This window comes from Pogona vitticeps, chromosome 2, assembly GCF_051106095.1.
Source record: "Pogona vitticeps strain Pit_001003342236 chromosome 2, PviZW2.1, whole genome shotgun sequence".
Lineage (NCBI taxonomy): Eukaryota > Metazoa > Chordata > Lepidosauria > Squamata > Agamidae > Pogona > Pogona vitticeps.
Window position 1 is genome coordinate 238,309,131 of NC_135784.1, and position 22,711 is coordinate 238,331,841.

Sequence of the window (22,711 nt, forward strand, 5' to 3'; positions counted from 1 at the left end):
CACCTAGCTGGCTAGGCAACTCTGTGAGCTATGTACCTGGCTGTGATGATCAGGAATTCATTACCCCACTGTGCCTCCTGGGAGAAGAGCCAGCCCCTGTAGCATTTGGCAAACTGCACAGTGCCAGAGCACTCCTAAATAGGGAATAGGAAACTACTTGAAAGTACTAGGTTCCTAGAAAAACCTTGGGAAGTGTCGCCATAAATTGAAATTGATTCAATAACATATAATTATTAGGAAATACCCACACCTCTTCACTTCTAACCCCCAATATGGGGGTTGCCTCTATAGTTCAGTTGCAGTTCATATGAAGAGAGTCTTATTATTGCTTCTTTCAAATGTGGAAGAGATGAAATATAGTTTTTTGACTTTTCACTGTTAATAGAAGCGCTCAGCAAGGTCTGCAATCTATTCATATCTCTGGGCCACGCAAAGGCATTACACAGTGAGAAAGGTAGACTTGCCTCCAATCAGCAGGGAGCCTCAGCCGACAGCCCCCCCCCCCCTGCACACACCATGATGAGTGCAAATACATGTCTGTTCCTTGCAGCCCATTCTACTATTTCAGGTGCCTATACACAAAACAATAATCTTTGTGCACCTAAGAATGTGAAGTATGAGGAGGCCTCCCTTTTCTCCTCATTATATCCTTCTGAATTGAATTAGAACATATAATTAGACATGTTTCTAGTTGGCTTTCTACTCTGAGGGGGTGAATCTGAGATTGAAGTGTGTGAAGGCAAGTCAACAATTCTAGACAGGGTTAAGGCTTCCTGGCCCACTTCTCTCTCATTCTGGTATAAGCAGTTACATAAACAACGGCAAAGCTGTTATTTCTGAGAGGATGGAGTTCACAGTTCCACAGTGCAACACAGCACCCTGTGACTGACCCAAGGAAGTTGTAAGTGGAATTTTTTAGTACTTCAAGATAACAACCTTCAGCATAAAGCCATCTAATCATAGCTGTATAAACAACAATGACTTTCATGACTGAGCAGGGATTTTAACTGGGGCCACATGTGCTCCTAACCTAACTCTTTCTCATTCTTCAGTGTATCAGACTGTTTCCTGCTTTCTCCTCTTATAGGCATTAACTCTTTTTTCGAAATAAGGTTTAAAGTGGCAGGGAAACATTGGCTTGGTCCCAATGTGGCAAACTGGTGCACTACTGCCAAACATTACTGCAACAGGTGCATGCAGTGACTCTCTCAGTAAAATATGGTTTTATTGTATTTAGTTTAAACATGAAACATTTTGAGCTCCACTCAGAGGGGCTGCTATTTTCAGTGGCCAGGACCCAATGGCATTGTTCCACCAATGGGAGCTCTTTCCATCAGCATAACTGGGAGAGGAGCAATGCCCCTTCTCCCCATATAACCCCCATCATGTGCTTTTAGAATCTGCTCTGGAGGGCTTGGGAAACTCTCTAAAATAGGATCTCACGTGATATGGAAGTCTGTTGGCATAGAAAATAGAAAGAACACCCCATAAAGTAGCAGATAAACACACGGGATGTTGGATTGAGGCCATTATTACTATCTGCAACAATGTAGGCTCCTGCTTTCGGTGCTATAAATGCTGAGTCTGCAGTCATCAAAAAGATTCGAGAAAGCAGTAGCCTTGCAGCTAAATCTGTTCTGGGATGTGTGAGTGAAGATGGAAATAGATACAGAGCAGACAGTGAGGAAGTAGGAGAGGCACATACACATCTCTGACCCCCACCTCATCCCACCTTCTAGTGAAATGTTGCAGTGCATGTCGTGAACCAGGGGAATCATGTGATATGGACACAGCAGTCTTGAAAGCAGATATTTAACAAGGTACTGAAACTGATGCTGAGAGGAAGTGATCAAGGGGCAGCATGTCGGCTTTGATCTGCTCTCCTTCAATTGCACAGATATACAATACCCTCAGGCCCGAGGGCACGAACTTTGTGCAATCTATTCCAACTGCTTTCCTTTTACTTTCTGGGGATACCTGAGTGTTTGTCAGAGGGTTACCTGTATCTTACTGTGACAGATAGTAAAGATATACCAAGGCCATTTATCCAATTAACTGATGACATGCTTGTTTGCCATCTCATTTAGCAAATCGATATTAGTCCATTGACATTTTCCAACAGGCCTCTTCTTTAGGCTCATAGTGCTCATCAAGAAATCTTTTCCCCATGTCTGCGCAGAAAAGATATTATAGCTACCGTCAAGACTTCAAGGTCTTGTTTTCAAAATATGTGACCCACAATCCAGGAAAGTGTGGGACACATTTAGAGCCATTGAATGAAGTGCTTTTGGATAGTGTTGCCAGCTCTCAGGGCACTTACTGAGACTGCAATAGTGCCTTCGCTCTCCAGTAAGGTAAAGGTAAAGGTTCCCCTTGACAATTTGTCCAGTCGAGTCTGACTCTAGGGCAGTGCTCATCTCCATTTCCAACCCACAGAGCTAGCATTTGTCTGAAGACAATCTTCCGTGGTCACATGGCCAGCGCGACTAGACACGGAATGCTGTTACCTTCCCACCAAGGTGGTACCTATTTATCTACTCACATTTACATGCTTTTGAACTGCTAGGTTGGCGGGAGCTGGGACAAGCGATGGGGGCTCACACCTATGCGTGGATTCAATCTTATGACTACAGGTCTTCTGACCTTGCAGCACAGGTCTACTTGCATTTGCATGCTTTCGAACCGCTAGGTTGGCGGGAGCTGGGACAAGTGACAGGCGCTCACTCCGTCGCGTGGATTCGATCTCCAGTGGGGAGAGACAAATATCAGTGAGCATGTCTGTAGGTGACGGAGTTTTGTATGATTTTTCCAGCCTGAGTGTCTTGCTGCACCCCTTCTCAGATGGTATCAGGGCTCACTGGTTCAATAGTTGCCTAGGTGCTATCCTTCCACAATGTTGGGGCACCAAAAAACAAAAACAAACCTGAGGTGAAAGTAGGGGACTGGGGAGGTTGCTATCGGATGTGTGTGTTTGGTCCCATCATGCCATCTGAAGTGGGATGGGAAGTGGAGTCCCCACAGCATGATTCAGGAGCTGTCTTGTAGCACAGACTCTGGCAGCTTGCATGCATAGCCTTGTGGGAAAAGTCACTGAAGGCTGGCAGTGTGGGAAACTTCTGCTTGAAGGTTGTAGCTGCATTCTGTTCCAGTGACGTGCATACACTCCTGGCAGGAAGTGGCAGCTGTCAGCAGGTGGGGTAACCCCTTATTCTGCCCTTTCGCTTAGAGGTAGAGCATGAGATCAAAGGGTTATTTCAGCCAATCCTAGTTACGATTAGGTAACTAGTATCCTATCTGTCTCTCTCACAACATACTATCTAAATCATGCTAAGTAAATAAATGAGCTCTCAGGGCGTTGCTTGTAGGCTCCGCTGGCTCGGACATCCACTGTTGACTCCTTTGTTCATTCTAAGGCAATTAGCCTTCCTTTGTTCCGTGATCACCTACATGGCAGTGAGCCCTCTATATCTCCCAGCAGTAGCTTTGTGTCTAGAAAATGTGCTTGATGCTGTAGATAAGATTGTGCATGATGGAAGCCCTAGCAGACATGGCAGCAAGATCCTGCAGCCATGATAACTGGAAACAGCACAGAGACATTTGGAGAGAAAGCCATTTCACACATTCAGGGCAAGGTATGTACTCACTTGTATTCATTATATTAGTCCAAAAAGCCCTCTATATAGAACGCTGTAACCAGAATTTAAAAAAAAATGAGAGCAGTAGTGGGGAACATAATCAAATTTAATTTCACTTGTGATGTAGATTAATCTTGTCTCACAAGATCTAGCTGGAGTTTTAGCAACAACAGAGCTAGAATCTGGTGACATGTCTGCCTGACAGCCTCTCTTGGGGAGCATAGCCGGTTATCATGACATTCTAAGCTAAGCATAGTGAAATGCCCTGTGCGGTTTAAAAATAACATGGGTTCTCTAATGCCTTGGAATGATACTCTTAAACTTCCATTAGCTATCAACTCCACACCACTGTGAAGTGTAAAGTTACGACAAGATGTCAGAATGTACTAACTGGAAACGTGGCATACGATTTAGGCAAAAGCAATTCTAATGCCCTGCTTAAATCGTGTTGAACTCTGCTTAAACTACTGAGGACTTAAAGAGTATGGAAATACTCTTGTATTGATCAAAGATAGGTAGATGAAGGATGCAAAGCCTCCTTAATTAATGAGAATTTATTATTCTGGAAATAATAAAAATTATACTGATGTGTACAGAAATCTGCTACACGAAGATTTCAGAGCTTGTAAACATGCCTTTTTTTTGACTCACAACTACCTGAATCCCACAGGCAGAATAGCCAGGGGCCATGGCTAGTTTGGGTATTAATGGGAGCTGTGCTTCAAAAAAAAGAAAGAAAGAAAGAAAGAAAGAAAGAAAGAAGAAAAAAGAGGAACTTTTCTGACTTCTGCTAGGTTTCTTAAAGCAGAACTCTGAATGATGTAGCAAACAGGTCCACTTGGATCTTGCTTATGAAGGGCAGCGTCTTATTCAGTCCTGCTAGTGTCATCACATGGGATCATGCCAGTTGTACAAGCGATGCCGTTGCACAAGCAGCAATTCCCCTGATGCAAATCCACCTATGAATAGGAACTGTGATACCACTGGTGTGGTCCCATGTCACTACCCTGGGGGGACTTTCCATTCAGTGTAACTTCAGTAGGATACTGGCGAGAGACTTTGTCTGAAAGAAAGATGTTCCCTTTAGAAAGAATTAAAAGATTGTTGAGAGAAAAAGGTCAAGAAGCAGCTCCATTTGTATGTGAGTGTTTTTGGTTTTCCTTTGCCAATTTTCCTTGATTACCGTGTGTGTGTGTGTGTGTGTGTGTGTGTGTGTGTGTGTGTGTGTGTGTGTGTGTGTGTGTGTGTGTGTGTGTGTGTGAAATAGCTTCACACAACATCTGGTTTTTACTGGTGAGTAAACATGACTGCCTATCCCAACCACAATTGTTCAGTGGAGTATCAGAATGTCCCTAGGCCATGTGGAAGTTTCACAAAAGTCTAGCATCAAAATCACTTCTCTGACACTTTCTGAAGCCTTACAATGCAAGTCTCAAAGCCACTTCTTCTCCCTATCACAGGAATCTACCCTCATGTATATAAGCTACAGTGGATGGGATGAGAGGTTTTCGATCAATTCCTGCATTAGCCATGCCATTGTCACTTTGGAACCTTGTGATTGCTGCTATGTGCTGTCAAGGCTCTTCTGACTTCCTGTGAATTGATGATCTTGCCATGACTTCCTTCACTTCACTGAGGGCTTGGTTAGATGGCTAAATTTGAGTTGCCTGGATTGGGCTAAGCAGGGTTACTTACGGTTGTGTAGATGTGCGGTATGCCATTTGGTGCAACCCATGCATCCACAGGGACGTGGTGGCGCTGTGGGTTAAACTGCAGAAACCTCTGTGCTGCAAGGTCAGAAGACCTGTAGTCGTAAGATTGAATCCACGCATCGGTGTGAGCCCCCATCGCTTGTCCCAGCTCCCGCCAACCTAGCAGTTCAAAAGCATGTAAATGTGAGTAGATAAATATGTACCACCTTGGTGGGAAGGTAACAGCATTCCATGTCTAGTCACGCTGGCCATGTGGCCACGGAAGATTGTCTTCGGACAAATGCTAGCTCTATGGGTTGGAAATGGAGATGAGCACTGCCCTAGAGTCAGACTTGACTGGACAAATTGTCAAGGGGAACCTTTACCTATGCATCCACATAGCATGAACACCTCAAGTGGAAAAAAAGGGGGGGGAAGAGAAAAAATAACCCCATCCTTGCCCTCTCCTGTCTCTTCCTCCTTTTGAGAGGAAATGTTCAATTTAAAAAAATCTAAAAGGTATAGAGCACCAACACAGCCCTAACTAGTTTAAAAAAAACATCTGTAAAGGCAACAAAAGTTATCCTGATGCTCAGTCCAAGTCTCAAATTGTCCTGGGACATCTCAATCTGAAAGGTTTCTTTTAAACAGAAAATCAATGCCTTCTATTTACATGTAAATTTCAGAGGAATGTGAAAAATATAGCCTGTTCTGGATTGTACCTAAATAACATTGTTAATCTAGCTTAATAATGTATGTAGTTCTCCTCCAGTCTGACATGCTCTCACTGTTGTTTGGTCTATCTTTTGAGTTATTCTATATATCAAATATTTAATGTCTAAACAGATGGTTTTATTATATAGCATTGAACACACTTCAGTCTAGACTGTTTTGGATCTGGGAAAGATGCAGTTATCACTTAAAACATACATGTATTAAAGAGGCTGAAAACTGGAAGTAGGTAATGAAATATTTTAGCAGAACATTTTGGCTTCCACCTTCTTCAGTTCCCCTGGTAGTTTCTCTTGCAAGTACATCAAACCTTGAACGGTATGCTGTATATGCTCCTCTTCTGTGCTTAGTCGGTGTTGCATATAACTTTATGTTGAGTTCCACACCTTTATTTATTATGCTGATTTCTTCCCACAGCTCAGCCTTAAGACATTTTTGCTAACATGACCTCTTCCCAGTTTGCATGGAGTGACAGCAATTGTCAGAATAGAGAGTGAGAAAAAGAGAGAGCGTGAACTTTTCCACCAGACTTCTGCAAGCTAGAACAGCCAAAGCACAGCAAATTAGCAAATTCATCAACACGTCTTCTGGTTCTCAAAGGAGGAAAAACCTAGCCCATGTTCAACACGAAATGCACATTGTTTTGATTGGGAATATGTATCCAACTGCACTTTGCAAGAAAGTGTCTTGTCTGAATGGCAGCCCTGTTCTTTTTCAGCTTTGGAAAGTGTTTATGACTGTTAAAACAAGAATGAATAATAGGGATGTGAAACAGGTGTTATTTTCTCTTGCCAGACTAACCATTTGTGGTTGCGATCCAGCCCACTCAGCCTCTCTTGGTATAGACAGAGCTGTGGCGCTAAGTAAAAGAGGGACAGCGGCAGATTTGACACAACAGCAGATGTACTGTTACACTCACACCTTGTGGCATCTTGCTGGCAAAGATTTATTGAAAACATGCAACCTCCTTTATCCCAAAGGCTTGCAATAAATTAAAGTATTGTAGTTTGCAAGAAATGAATATTGAGTTCAAACAAAGAAACCAACAAAAAGGCACATGACTTATGAGCATACCCAGCCTGCTTTGTGTGAGCAGTAGCATTTAGTATCGGTTGAGAAGCTGGTATGCAGCAACATTTGCAGCTGGGTTATTGTGGTTTTTTGGGCTATTTGGCCGTGCTCTTACAGTTGTTCTTCCTGACATTTCACCAGTCTCTGTGGCCGGCATCTTCAGAGGACTGGAGTAGGAACTCTGTCCATGCTCTGTTGCTGTTTGTTGGATAGTTGAGTATTTATTTTCAGGAGATAGGGTGATCAGCATGTTTTTGTTGTGATAAGGGGGAGAGATTATCTGTCACTGTGGTTGATGGGTATCGTTAGCTGGTCTTTTTTGTGCAATGATCCCTGGTCCTTGTGGCTGGGTAGAGTTTGTTGACCTTTTGCAGGCTGTATTATTATTGTTTAATTTTAGGCCTTTTTTGTTGAAGTTCTGTTGACGTTTATGGATTCAGTGGCTTCCCTGTGCAGTCTAACATAATGATTGCTGCACTGAACTCAATAATCTCTCCCCCCTTATCACAACAAAAAAACACTGATCACCCTGAAAAGGACAAAAGCTGTTCCCACAGCTATAAATACTCAACTATCCAACAAACAGCAACAGAATATAAACAGAGTTCCTACTCCAGTCCTCTGAAGATGCCGGCCACAGAGACTGGCGAAACATTAGGAAGAACAACCTTCAGAACATGGCCGAAGAGCCCAAAAAACCCACAACAACCTTCAAGAATACATTTGCAGCTGGGTTTATCATTTGCAATTACCCTTGTTCGCCACAACATGATAGCCAAGGCTCAACAAAGACGTTTTTTGCATCCTTTAGCTGGTAAACAATAAAATGGCAGTCACCCATTCCAGGTAAACCAGACAATTGGGATAACATTGAGCTTTCTATTTAACTTTGGCAATGGGAAAAATTTTTTTTCCAACAAATGGGATGGGCAGAAAGCCTCCCTGGTGGCACTCACAACTTTGTTTTAAGATAGAGACACCCTGATTATTTACTGTTACTAACTAATTACTTTTATAGAGGTCTTGATCAGAATCATCTAGCTATCACTAAGCTATATGGATCATCTGGTTTATAGCATATAATTTCTGTGCCTGAAATCAAAAAGCTGCATCTATGAATCTAATATAGTTGGGGATAAAAATTTTTTTGAAACACAACATATTACTCATCAGTAGATCACTAAGTGATCTTAGTTCATCTTGCTGAGAAATGTTCATAGGTGAAAGATGGGAAGCTGTTTATTGCACCTGTTGATTTAAAAGCAGCATTTGACTCCATGCACTACCCACAATTATGGGTTAAGTAACAAAGTCTACGAATGGAAAGGCAACTTCTTTATCTACAGTAATTAAAGCCCTTCAGCAATGTTCATCAGCACAGGTACATGGCACTCAAGCAGGCCACTTGTCCAATGCAGTTCCAAGATTGAAGGAGTTAGGCAGGGATGAGCCCTTGCATCTGTGCTCTTCAACTCTCTGTCAGCCATTGCACAGATTTCTCATAACAGTAAAATCTCATTTTCTTAGCTCTAAGATTATCAGTTTTGTTGTTTGCTAGTGATGCATTTCTGTTATTGTGCTCTAGGCTAGGTTTAACACATTTACTGGTTAAAGTCACAGAATGCTATGGAATTAATGCACTAGATGCAAATTATGACAGTTAATCAAGATACTGAACTCGTATAAATACTTGAATCTACACTTCTATTCTACATTAAACTGGCATGCCAATTGGGAATATTCAAACATTCTTTGACTGCCATCCTTGTTTTTATTAGGCTGACGAAATTAATTCTCAGCTGTTACCCAGGTATATGAAACTAAGGTGCTTACTCAAACTCTATACAGCATCCAGTGTTCAGAATCCTATTAATTAAACCGGCTAGATTAATGGCAATGGCATAAATCTCATGTGAGAATTGCTGCAAGTTGAGAAGCTAGCATAGGTATTTGATGTTGTACTCTAGTTGCATGACTCTAGTTGCACAGCAACAAATACCTACAATGACATCTTGCTGCAATTTGCAGCTGAAAATGATATCGACTGAGTTACATTAGCAAAACTTTTCAGTAGATTCCATCCAATATGGTATGGGAGCTGCTCAGATACATGCTGTATGAAAAATTATAGGCAGGCCTTTAAAGGGATGTTTTGTCAAGAGATGTGGGGGCGGGAGCAGCCCTGATTCCAAAATCAGGGTCATTCATAGTAGTAACTATAGTAAAAAAGAAGATGCTTTGCTACTGTGTGCATCTAAGATCCAGCTTCCTTATCAGTATACTATCCTACTTTTGAGAATCCTTATAAATGGGTGTCTGCCAATTACTAACCAAACTTGGCTTTTCTCTGAGATTTTCTGCTCAGACTGCCCAAATCAAAGACTCACAAGCTAAGTTGCTAATTAGATAAAGAATCCTGAATGCCAAGAGAGAAAATCCACTGGCTGAAGCAAACTGTGCCTGCTCATCATAAGCTTATCAGTTGTCACACCCTAATATTAGGTAACATTCTAGACTGCAAAATCGAATTTTCCCAAAATACCAGGCAGCCTTTACACAAGCAAGGTTGTACATGACACAGGAAGTTGATTTATACCAAGTCAGACTTCTCTTCATGTAGCTTGGCATCGTCTTCCCTGCCTGGCAATGGGCCCTTCCCAAGCCCAGTTGCTTCTCAGCATCTGCTACTTCATCCTTTTAAAACCAATGCTAGACCCTAGGGCTTTATGGTTCTATTCTAAGTACCACACAGTCTGGATGTGGACTTAACCTACTGTCAGGATAAGTAAATAACACAGAATAGGTACATCAACCTAGAGAATATTATTATTTATTATATTTCATGTTAATATTTAATCTAAATGTTCAGCTTTACATTCTGAATTTCTTCCTGGTTCCAGAAACCCGTGAATTAGCATTTTAAATTGCTCTTCTTTACTCAGATTGCCCATATTCACTTAAATTTTCAAGTGCTGGAAATGTTCCTCTGTCTGCCTGTTTTCTTTTCATTGTTTTCTATAGATTTAGATGTGACATGAAACTGTGCAGCACATTTGTTATTCTTGAATACTCACAGAGAGCATTTTATAACCCAGGAGAATACACATAATTTTCTGCTTTAAAGTCATAAGAAGTTATTTGTCACTCAATCAAAATAAAAATGTCACTTCAGTACGGCTTTGCAGAAATGACAGAATTTTATTTTCCTGAGCAAAACAGACAAATCCTTATTCCAAGCTGAGTAATATTTGTAGCTTTGCTAACTCTTTCCTTCTGCAGCCTGCCAGGAAATGTCACTTAATGGAAGTTTTAACACAGACATGGTAGTACTAACTTCACACAAAGGAAGTGGCAAAATTAGCACTCAATATGAAAGGCTTTGGTCTTTTAATGATATTTTGAAAGAACGTGTTGCTTTTCCATTCACTACGGAATGAAAGAGGAGGGATTAAAATCCTTACTTCACTCTGATGTGAGCATGATGCATTGGGTTGGAGCATAGTATGTAGTCAAAACAGAAACCATCTGCCTTTTGTGGGTTCCAGGAGAGCCCTATTCAAGCATGTATGCCTCTATGGTCCAGAGCACTGTATTGCAAGTGGCCATGCAGGAACTGATCACTGGAACTTGTAGTCCAAAAAAGTACCTTTTCCCCATATGTGCACATAACATTACTCATCTGATTAACTCTTGCAAGTAGAGCCGTTTCTTTTTCTTCTTCTTCAGAAATAGCCAGTGAGGGCACCCAGTGCAGGGGGGAGACTTTAGCCCTTCCATGTTGGTAAGATCCAATATCAGACCCCTTGCCTGTATTTGCCTGGGAAAAATAGTTCCCTTCAACTAGCTGGCACAGATGGCCTGCTCTAAATCAGGCTGGTAGTGCCAGGCAAAGAGTTTCACCACAGGCACACTAGAGTCCCAGTGTCGTCAATCCTTGCACTTGTTGTTTCTGACACAGAAATCCAGGACTCACAAACAAGCCCTGCCATGCACCTTAAGGCCCTCATGTGAACACCAGCTCCATTTATAATGCGTTTTGCGATAGGACACCTACAGAAATATATTTAAATAAGGCTGTTCAGCTTGGAATCATAGGTGTTGGGAATAGGGAGAGGTTAGCCACCAGTATATTTGATTTTAACTTTTTAACTGGTTTGTTAGCAGTTGGTTAATTCTTCTTGATCCTTGCATATTCAGAGGAGGTTTATGTTGAACAGTTACACACACACACAAACACACACACACACAATATTAAGGTTGTTATTAAATGTTGTGTTGCATGTTTGTACATTATTGATTTTACTGGAATGCACTTGTGTGAACAACAACAGACGACAACAACAACAGACAATAGACGACGATGGCAACAACAACAACAACAACAACAACAACAACAACAACAACAACAACAATAATAATAGTAGTAGTAGTAGTAGTAGTAGTAGTAGTAGTAGTAGTAGGCATCCTTCAGTCTCGAAAGACTATGGTAGCGTGCTCTGTATGGAGGACTTGGAACAGCGTCTAGTGTGGCTGAGGAGGCCAATTCGAGAGTTACAATCTCTTCCACACTGAAGACAAATCCAATCTGTCCTCTGTCCAGCTCCCTGGTTTTGCTTCCTTTGTGACTTCCTCTTTGCCTCAGCCTGCTGGACAAGGGTCTCTTCAAATTGGGAGAGGCTGTGATGTACCGCCTGCCTCCAGGCTGAACGATCAGATGTCAGAGTTTCCCATCTGTTGAGGTCTATTCCTAAGGCCTTCAGATCCCGCTTGCAGATATCCTTGTATCGCAGCTGTGGTCTCCCTCTGGGGCGATTTCCCTGAACTAATTCTCCATACAGGAGATCCTTTGGAATCCGACCATCAGCCATTCTCACGACGTGCCCAAGCCAGCGTAGATGTCACTGTTTCAGTAATGTATGCATGCTGAAAATTCCAGCTCGTTCTAGGACTACTCTATTTGGAACTCTGTCCTGCCAGGTGATACCAAAAATCCGTCGGAGGCAACGCATATGGAAGGTGTTCAGCTTCCTCTCCTGCCGGGCACAAAGTGTCCAGGACTCACTGCAGTACAGGAGTGTGCTCAGGACACAGGCTCTATAGACCTGGATCTTGGTATGTGCTGTCAGTTTCTTATTAAGCCATACTCTCTTTGTGAGTCTAGAGAACATGATGGCTGCTTTCCCAGTGCGTTTATCCAGCTCGACATCTAGAGAGAGGGTGTCAGAGATGGTTGAGCCAAGGTACACAAAGTCATGAACAACCTCCAATTCTTCTGTGGAGATGGTAATAGAAGGAGGTGAGTCCACACCCTGGCCCATGACTTGTGTTTTCTTCAGGCTAATTGTTAGTCCAAAGTCTTGGCAGGCCTTGCTGAAACGATTGATGATGATGATGATGATGATGATGATGATGATGATGATGATGATGATGATGATGATGATGATGATGATGATGATGATGATGATAATAATAATAATAATAATAATAATAATAATAATAATAATAATAATAATAATAATAATAATAATAATAATAATAATAATAATAATAGGAGTGATTTGTTAAGGTGGCAAAAGGCCCCTGGAATGGACAAACCAAGTATAAATCTAGGAGCTTGGACTTCTTTCCTTGCCAAGTCAACAGTTCAGCATCTCAACCTTTCGCTTTCTACTTTTGCATTGTCGTTTTTTTCCACATCTGGTTCTTGGGAAGGCTGCCATTGCTTCAGTGTGGCCTCAGCACCACAGCATTTTTGGGTTATGAGCAATTTCCAGCACATTGTATGCACTAATTGTACTGAGCTCGCACAATCTCTTATTCTCCCTCCTCCAATCAGGCATTTCAGCTCTGTTTAATTTGGGTTAAGAGACTGTGGAGACTGTTTGTGTCTTTTATGGATGTAATCAGGTACACTTCTTTCTGCATAATAGGGAAGTCCATTGGGGGAAAATATACTTTGTGTCTTTAATAATCTGCTTTTGTGACATCCTATGACCGCCTGTTCCTTTCTCTCCCACCACACTCTATAGGAATTTTCTGTGGCATATTCTTGGGCTTCATTAGTGGTCAGTTGGATCTTTCTGATGCTGTCACTTAAAAAGGTCAAATATACCTAATTTCAATGTACATTTTGCTCCTCAGTTTGTGTCATCATTGGCAAGACGCACCTGTCAATTAATATTGGAATCTCACCTGCAGATTTAAGCAAGTTGTGAGACTTCATTTTTCTGTTGATTTTGCTGTTGTGCCCCGTCTTTCATGTATGGCAAAATACAGATATTATTCAGCTCTTTTACCCCTAACGTGTTGTTGTGTCTTTCTCATTTTGGTAATGCTGGGGAGAAAAAGGCTTGCCAGTGTACATTTTCTTTAGCCTTGAGCTGCTGGCATTCTCTTTCAAGCCCTTTGCCCTTGCTCTGTGTTTTATTTCTTTTGTGCAATCTGTCATTTTTACAACCTCTCCAGCTCTTCACCAGATGTGGCATATGCAAGCTTCAGATCCATTAACTGTTGTACTTCATTCCAGTTGATTCTGAAGCACTTTGCAAGTTCTCCACTTCACGGCACTTAATCAATGGAGGCACCAAACAATAGATGTGGATGGCAGACATTAACACAAATTGAGTATAAGCTGCTTTTCTTCCATCCTTTCAGATGCTTATCTCTTGTAACCTACTTACTATCTTCTAGTGACTCTTGGTCAGGCTGTTTTGAATACAGGTGAATAAACACAGTCCTATCACTGATAGTGACCCATTCGCCTGCCTTCCCTACCCCTTCCTTTGTAAGAAATTTTTTTTTGTTAGTGGTGTGTGTGTGTGTGTGTGTGTGTGTGTGTGTGTGTGTGTGTGTGTGTGTGTGTGTGTGTGTGTGAGAGAGAGAGAGAGAGAGAGAGAGAGAGAGAGAGAGAGAGAGAGAGAGAGAGAGAGAGAGAGAGAGAGAGACATTCCCGGGGGTTACAACAGCAGAGTCCGATAAGCCAGTCCTATGTCAGAAATTCAGAAAATGCAGAGCCGATATCCAAATACCAAAGCCAACTCACACAACGTAGTCCAGGGTCAGAGTCCAAAGTCAAAACGCACAACGTAGTCCAGGGTCAGAGTCCAAAGTGAAGGGTCCAGAGAACAAGGTAGAAGATAGTCAGGAGCGTGAATGCAAGCCAGAGGTTTAACTTGTTGCTTCCATAGACTTTCAGCCATCTGAGAGCTGTTTATATAGTAAAACAGCCCCTTGAACTGCTGGAAGCCTTTTCGTCCTGTCAGAACCCGGGGCTAGTTGATCGGATGTTTCTGTGGGCAGCCTTCAAGCGATCCTCTGACCTTTTTGTCATAAGTCTTCCCCAAAGCCTGGCCCTCAGCCTATCTGCTGGGGGAGGAGAATTTGAAGGCGATTCAGCCAGGGTAGCTTCATCTCTGTTGCACTTCTGTTGGGATTCATGATTTGTTAGATGCATTTTAAGGGCAGGAATATATAGCTCATATAAATAGCTCATACTTAAAGTTCAAAAACATGTTAGTAGAGATGGGCACAAATCCCAGTTCAGTGGTTTGTGACAGTTTGTACACATTTTTTATTTTTATTTTTTTATTTTTTTATTGTATTTATACCCCACCTATCTAGTCATTTTGACCACTCTAGGCGGCTTATTCAGCTCTTTTACCCCTAACTCTTGTATTGTTGTGTTGTGGTACCCTGTGTAAGGCAACACAGATGCCACATGTTCCCTTATCCTGTCTCCCCAGCTGGATCCCCCAGGCACCAGGTAAGGCATGCTCCTCTCCTCCTCTTCAACTGTTTGACCGGTCTCCAGCAGGAGCACAGGCTTCCCTGATCCACCTCCTTGGTTGATTGCCCACTCAGATAAGGAGGTAGAAAAAGGCAAAGCTGTGCTCCTTCCAGGGACTGGTCGAACAGCCAAAGAGGACGAGGGGATGAACGTGCCCTGACTGGTGAGTAGGTAATTGACCTGGGATGCAGGGGAAGGGAACACGAGGCACCTATGGGGCCATGCATACAATCCAGCACAAACCTTCAAACCAAGGTGTGTGTGCCCATCTCTACACATTAGTGTTAAAGAATCCTGACTTTGGCAATCTTTCGTTTCTGAGAAATCAGACGTCAAAGGAAACCCAGGCTTAAGTTCTAAGATAAAACAATCTGATTTTCATACATTGAAATTTTATTTATTTTTTATTTAAAATAATGTTTATCCCCCCTTTCTTCTTGAAAAGGACCCAAGGCGGCTTACATCATTAAAAGACAGTCTTTAAAACTAAAAGCAGTAATATACATATACTAAAAAAATAAAAAAAATAAAACAAACACCACACTAAAAGATGTGAAGTGAAAGCAACACCAAGAGTGGTCGTAAAGACCAGATGGGCGGGAGACAAATCAAATCAAATCAAATCAAATCAAATCAAATCAAATCAAATCAAACCAAATCAATCAATCAATCAATCAATCAATCAATCAATCAATCAATCAATCAATCAATCAATCAATCAATCAATCAATCAATAAACAACACATTCTAAGAAGTAAGGCACACACACACACACACACACACACACCATTCAGGCAGCCAGTCATTAAGAGCAAGTGTGCTTGAACAGAAAGGTCTTTGGAAGCTTCTACTGTGACACTCACACACAACTGTCCCTTATGAATTGTCATTTTCTAATTATGGGCTACTTATAACATCTATTTCTTCCCTGAATTGGACTTTCCACATTTTCTGTCATTCTTTTACCAGTCATGAGATGAGACATAACTCGGTCCCTCCAAAGTAACAAAAATGTCATGAGCAACAGACTGGGTAATGGAGGAAATTACTTTATAGGTTCTAGCTACTCCACAAAGTCTAGCCCACAATTCACCTGTCCTACTTCTTTCTGGAAGACTGTTCTGCAAATATTGCACTGTCCTAGAGAAAACTTTGCTTCTTGGAGAGGTCACTGCAGAAGACAGGAATTCAACAAAGATCACACCTGGCATTAGAGAGCTGTGAATTAAGCTCACTGACTAGAGCTAATAACTCCAAGTGGGTTATTTTACCAGGAATAAAGTATGCCATCTGATTATGCATATCCCTATCAGCTGTGATTAGATTAGGCTTTGACTCACATATATAGAAACTGTGAGCTGTCAGTTTAGGGAAGACAAAACAATCCTTCTATGAAACTGCAAACACTTTCCAACATTTAAAAAAAATTATGACAAACATCAAAAAGAAATCTGACATTAGTAAACAACAATCAATTATTTAAAAGGATTCTAAGGAAAAAAAAACTGCTGCAATTTATCTTTTTCCAAACAAAAATAGCAAGGAAATTAGTTTGAAACTGTCACTGTATCAAATTGGTTATATTTGCTACTTAAAATTAATCAGCAGTGAGGTTACTTGTTCTATGTACCAATGTTCTTTTTTAACCTCACCACTCATTTGATGACGCATGATGCTGTTTCTTGGGCATCCATCCTACTTCCTAATTCATTAAGCTGCCTCTTATTGAGTCAGAATGTTGGCTTGTGCAGTCCCTTTTGGGCAGCTTTGAAGTCTTCTTCAGCCCTGCTAATCCAGTTCCTCTAAACTAGAGGTGGGGGTTAGGGGAAGCTTGGGACCAACAATGTTCTGCAAGCAAAGCATGGCCTCTGCCACTACACTCTTCAGGGATTAATAGTTAGGATAAACTTGTGATTAGTCCTCTGATCATTGTTCCTCTTCTACTAGATGTTTGATATTATTACGGCTAGCTTGACTTTAGAAACAAAGATGTTGTATCATACCCAAAACAGTGTCTTTGGTTCTTATTGGTTCTTTTCTTTCTAGCATGTCTTTTCCCCTTTACCTCAAATGATCAGCTGTAACAATCTATACTTTCCATTTCTTATTACCTGACTCACATATTCTAGTCTTCCACAATATTGTGGGTCTTTCTTCATTATGTGAATAACATCTTCTTTGGTCACCTCCACCTGAGAACATGATGTTCTGCAATCCACATCTCACATGCTTTTTTAAAAATATAAAGTCCATTATCCTATGTAGTATAATACAGCTGAGAATACATAACACCATGTAATGCATATTCTCAAAGCTAAATCTACATTCTTCATTGTGGTCTCCATGTATTTGGACAAAATGGGCTCTGTGCATACTTACCTGGCAGGGAAGATACCATGATCACAAAATGGGCTCTGTGCCTGTGTGAACACCATCTCAGAAAGTTCCAGAATGTAATTCTTCATGCAAGTGTGTCCCATTTTCCTTTCTTGACCACTGCAGTAATGACACACAAAGGACTACTATGAAGTCTCACATTTTTATTCTCTAAGATTATCAAGTTTGCTTACCATCTTTCAAGACTGTCACATTATCGTAACAGTGGGAATGACTTTGAATCATGTCATGCACAGCAAAAGATTTACTATGGTCCCCAGGCTCGTCCTATCCCAGTATGTAACCCAATGCCCATAAAGAAGGCATTTATTTATATATTGTATTTATATCTCGCCTATCTGGTCAAACGACCACTCTAGGCGGCTACTAACATAAATAACCATATATAAAATATAACAAAGTTTAAACATCAATAAAGAAGTTAATCAAGATGAAAGAAGGGATAAAGAGAAAATATAAAAAAGAAAAAGGGAAAAAAAATCAAGCATTAGCTGGAGGGAAGGCCTGCACAAACATCCAAGTTTTCAGTTGGTTTTTAAAGATGCCCAGCAAAGGGGCCACATGAATCTCCGGAGGAAGGTTATTCCAGAGGCAAGGAGCTACCGCCGAGAAGGCCCAGTTTCTTGTTTTTTCCTTCCAGGCCTCCCTTGGTGTCAAGCTCCTCAGCCTCACCTCCTGACTCAATTGAGTGATACGGGAAGATTTTGGTGGGAGTAGGCATTCCGCCAAGTATCGAGGCCCTAAACCATTTAGGGCTTCATCTCAAAGGCATGTGGTAAACAGAATAACGACTTAAGCTTTTTCTTTCTGCTTCTAAAAAGATGTATCTTATATATGCCTTCTTTCTCTGAATTTTAAACATTGCTGGGTACTTTACATCTACTACTGAAAGAAAGGGCAGAGGAGCTTTTGAAAAAATATATGGTTTATAAACCAAATATTCCTTATTTACAGTCTTAATATTTTTGTGCATTAGAGATGATTGGGAAATAATTCAAACTACTGTATAGCAAGAATTTTAGGGGTTGTGAGTTTATCTCTCCTATATCGACATTTACTCTATGATGTTTTCAAATCATGTGTTTCCTCAGTTCTGCTTCACAGAAATGGCTGCTGCTAAAAGGGTGTTGAAATGCTTAATGCCACATCACAGGAAACCACATGTTATGAGAAGGGAAGAGAGAACATGACATGGAGATGCCATTTTTGGCAGCAGCCCTGCTGCAGAGTGTTGCTTCACTCGAAATATAAGCAAACATGCCAGACCAAGTATTAGTACATTTCTGTTCTTTGTGGTGGCAGAGAACCTGGCACACAAGGTGTTGTAGAAGGATAACAGTTTCAGTCAGCTGCTTAAAATGTTGAGGAATGGGGTCGGGGTGTGTGAGTGAGAATTTTCTGTCAGATTTGTTTTAATATGAACTTAAGAACATTTGTACAGTTCCTCAAATTTTGAACAGAAGACGTCTTGGAGTTACAGGAGTACCTAAAGCTAACAGATTCATCCCATGAGGCCTATGGAGCTGAGTATTTAGCTTTTATAAGGCTTGTATCCAACCATGTTTTTAACCATGTCAGTTGCTCTGTGGCCCAGCCTTGTGGCTCCTAAAAATTTTGTGTTTAGAGCTGTTCCACCCTAGTCCACAAGCTACCCCAGTTTGTCACCTCTTCTGAATAGGCTTCTCATCTTTAACATCTATATGTTGAAGTACAACAGTTTCCTTTCTAGGCTGGCTCTCCTAATCAGATTTGACGAGTGCTTTAGGTGAATTATAATGTTTCAATTTTGTCTCTAGAAAAAAAACTACCAGAATTCAAAAGTGTCTCTATATTTGAGGTAAAAAGAATGTGACTTTTTTTTAAAAAAAATCAGGATGTGGAGAAAGCAAAACTGACAGATTCTTCCATCTCTATTGTGGTCTGTGAAATATTTCTTCTGTGACATTGGTTTCTACATACATCACTTCAGCATTATATTAGTAGCAGAGCTTAAAATTGTCAATGACTAAGACTTTTTAATATTTACCACTTTGCTCATAAGGCAATCATTTCTGACAAGCTAAGAACTTGCATGAAAGCCCACTAAAAAACAGTTGCTAATCCTCTTACATTTGTCACCCGTATTGCTGGGGTCAAAGATGATGTCATTTTTCAATGGTTGCTAGCAGAAATAGGCCCTGAAATCACAAATATTATTAGCATAAGCTGTCCTTTTAAAAAGCCATCCACAGTTTATGTGTAAGCACTGCCATGGTGTGAACTGTCAGAATTCCAGTGCGGCAAGAAAAATAAGTATGAACATTAATAATCCTTCTACTGTTATTAAATCCCACAGGCACTAATATTACAATCCTTCCTCAATAGTGTTACAAACTCTTAGGACATGCTCTTATTTTTGTTTTGTTTTGTTTAAGTAAAAAAAAAATCATCTAGGTATTTTTATTTAGCTACTAAATATCATTTATTATAGCAAACCATAACAAATTATATATACAGTAGCAAAATTTTAGTCTGCTGTTCATCTCCTCAGTAAGAAAAATGGCTGATGTTATTTGGGAACCGGTCATCTGTCTTCAGTAAAGAAAATAATAATGTTGAAAGAACTCAAATACGGGAAGGACTGAGGAAAAGCAACCTTTTTAATATGTGCTTTTTGGAGATGGTTCTCAAAGCTAGTGAAGACAGAGCTCTTTGATCTTCTGTTTTCAGGAACAAAAGTAGGTCATGATACCTCCACAAATTGCAGCAACCGGAGAACTGAGTGTTACTGCTATGGCTTTGCTAGGTCCCAGATCTGGTCTCTAAGGCCAGAATCCTGCTGAGGAAAGGGCCCATCATTTTTCACTTTCCCCCTTTTCTCCAACCATCATGGTGACTTCTCCCCTGACTCAAGCAAACAAAGTACCAGCCATGTTCATGGTTCCCTTCTTTGCACAAATTCAATGGGATTCTGGCTTATTTATCTTTAAAATGGCTATTCATTCCAGTGACATTGCTTCAAAAGAAGTAAAAGTCAGTAAGCCATACTAAGTGTGAAAATGGCAACAGTAGATGAGAGGGCATCTCAAGAGTGCAGGAAAGGGTTGGATTCCCTACTCTGAAACAGTAATTGGTCAACACCTGTTTCGGGTACCAATAAATCCAAGTGCTTGTTGTACCATTCAGGGAAGCTCAGCCTCTTCGTTGAAATTCCACAAATATTTGCTATATTTTGACTGGACAAAAAACTCCAGTACTTTTTGAGCTGATTGAAGAAGAGAGATAACATTTTGTTGTTTAGTCATTAAGTAGTGTCCGACTCTTTGTGACCCCATGGACCAGAGCACGCCAGGCCCTCCTGTCTTTCACTGCCTCCTTTGGTCAAATTCATGTTGGTAGCTTCGATGACACTGTCCAGCCATCTCGTCCTCTGTTATACCTTTCTTCTCTTGCCTTCACACTTTCCCAACATCAGGGTCTTTTCCAGGGAATCTTCTCTTCTCATGAGATAGCCAAAATATTGAAGCCTCAGCTTCAGGATATGTCCTTCCAGTGAGCACTCAGGGCTGATTTCCTTCAGAATGGATAGGTCTTATCTCCTTGCAGTCCAAGGGACTCTCAAGAGTCTCCTCCAGCACCACAATTCAAAAGCATCAGTTCTTCGGCGGTCAGCCTTCTTTATGGTCCAGCTCTCACTTCCATACATTGCTACTGGAAAAAACATAGCTTTGACTATGCGGACCTTTGTTGGCAAGGTGATGTCACTGCTTCTTAAGATGCTGTTGAGGTTTGTCATCGCTTTCATCCCAAGAAGTAGGTGTCTTTTAATTTCGTGGCTGCTGGCACCATGTGCAGTGATCACAGAACCCAAGAAGGTAAAATCTGTCATTGCTTCTATATCTTTCCCTTCTATTTGCCAGGAGGTGATGGGACCAGTGGCCATGATCTTAGTTTTTTTTGATGTTGAGCTTCAGACCATTTTTGGTACTCTCCTCTTTCACCGTCATTAAGAGGTTCTTTAATTCCTCCTCACTTTCTGCCATCAGAGTGGAATCATCTGCATATCTGAGGTTGTTGATATTTCTTCCGGCAATCTTAATTCCGCCTTGGGATTCCTCCAGTTCAGCCTTTTGCATGATGTTAAATAAGTTAAATACGCAGGGAGACAATATATAGCCTTGTTGTACTCCTTTCCCAATTTTGAACCTATCAGTTGTTCCATATGTAGTTCTGTTCTACCTCTTGCTTCCTCTCCCATTTCTTTAAGAACTTGCCATAGTTCGCGGTGGTCCACACAGTCAAAGGCTTTTGCATAGTCAATGAAGCAGAAGTAGATGTTTTTCTGGAACACTCTTGCTTTCTCCATAATCCACTGCATGGTAGCAATTTGGTCTCTAGTTCCTCTGCCCCTTCAAAATCCAGCTTGTACTTCTGGGAGTTCTCGGTCCACATACTGCTGGAGCCTGCCTTGAATGATTTTGAGCATAACCTTGCTAGCATGTGAAATGAGTGATTTTATCTATGGGATTCTTGCCCACAGTAGCAGATATGATAATAGTCTGAATTGAATTTGCCCATTCCTGTCCAGGATGTCAATGTTTATTCTTGCTATCTCTTGTTTGACCACACCCAGCATACCAAGGTTCATAGATCTTACATTCCAGGTTCCTATGCAGTATTTTTCTTTGCAGCAACGGACTTCCCTTTCACTTCCAGGCCCATCTGCAGCTGAGCATCCTTTCGGCTTTGGCCCAACCACTTCATTAGCTCTAGAGCTACTTGCACTTGTCCTCTGCTCTTCCTCAGTAGCATGTTGGACACCTTCCGACCTGAGGGGCTCATCTTCCAGCGTCATATCTTTTAGCTTTTTGTTTCTGTCCATGGAGTTTTCTTGGCAAAGATATTGGAGTGGCTTGCCAGTCCCTGCTCCAGGTGGATCGCATTTAGTCAGAACTCGCCAGTATGACCTGTCTGTCTTGGGTGGCCCTGCACGGCATGGCCCATAGCTTCTCTGAATTATTCAAGCCCCTTCGCCACGACAAGGCAGCAATCATGAAAGGGAATAACATCATAATGGAGGTCTAAATGGGAGCTGATGCTATTTTCTTGGATATGGTAATAACAAGTTGCTTCCATAGTGATGATCTACTAAGCAATCCCATCATGTAAGAATGTTCTTATACTTTTGCATTTCCAGCATAAGTTTGCAAAGAAGTCTCCCTCACTGAAACACCATCTTTTTAAGAGGAAATCACTAGTCTCAGTTCTGTGGATGGAATTGGTTCCATTACGAAAAGAACCTTGCTGGATTCAGGTCAATATATATAAATACTAGATTATTAGCCCACACATACAGCAAAAAAAATTAAACCAAGGCATCTGGAAGCAATTAGGTATTCCTACCTCCCCATGGTTTTCCT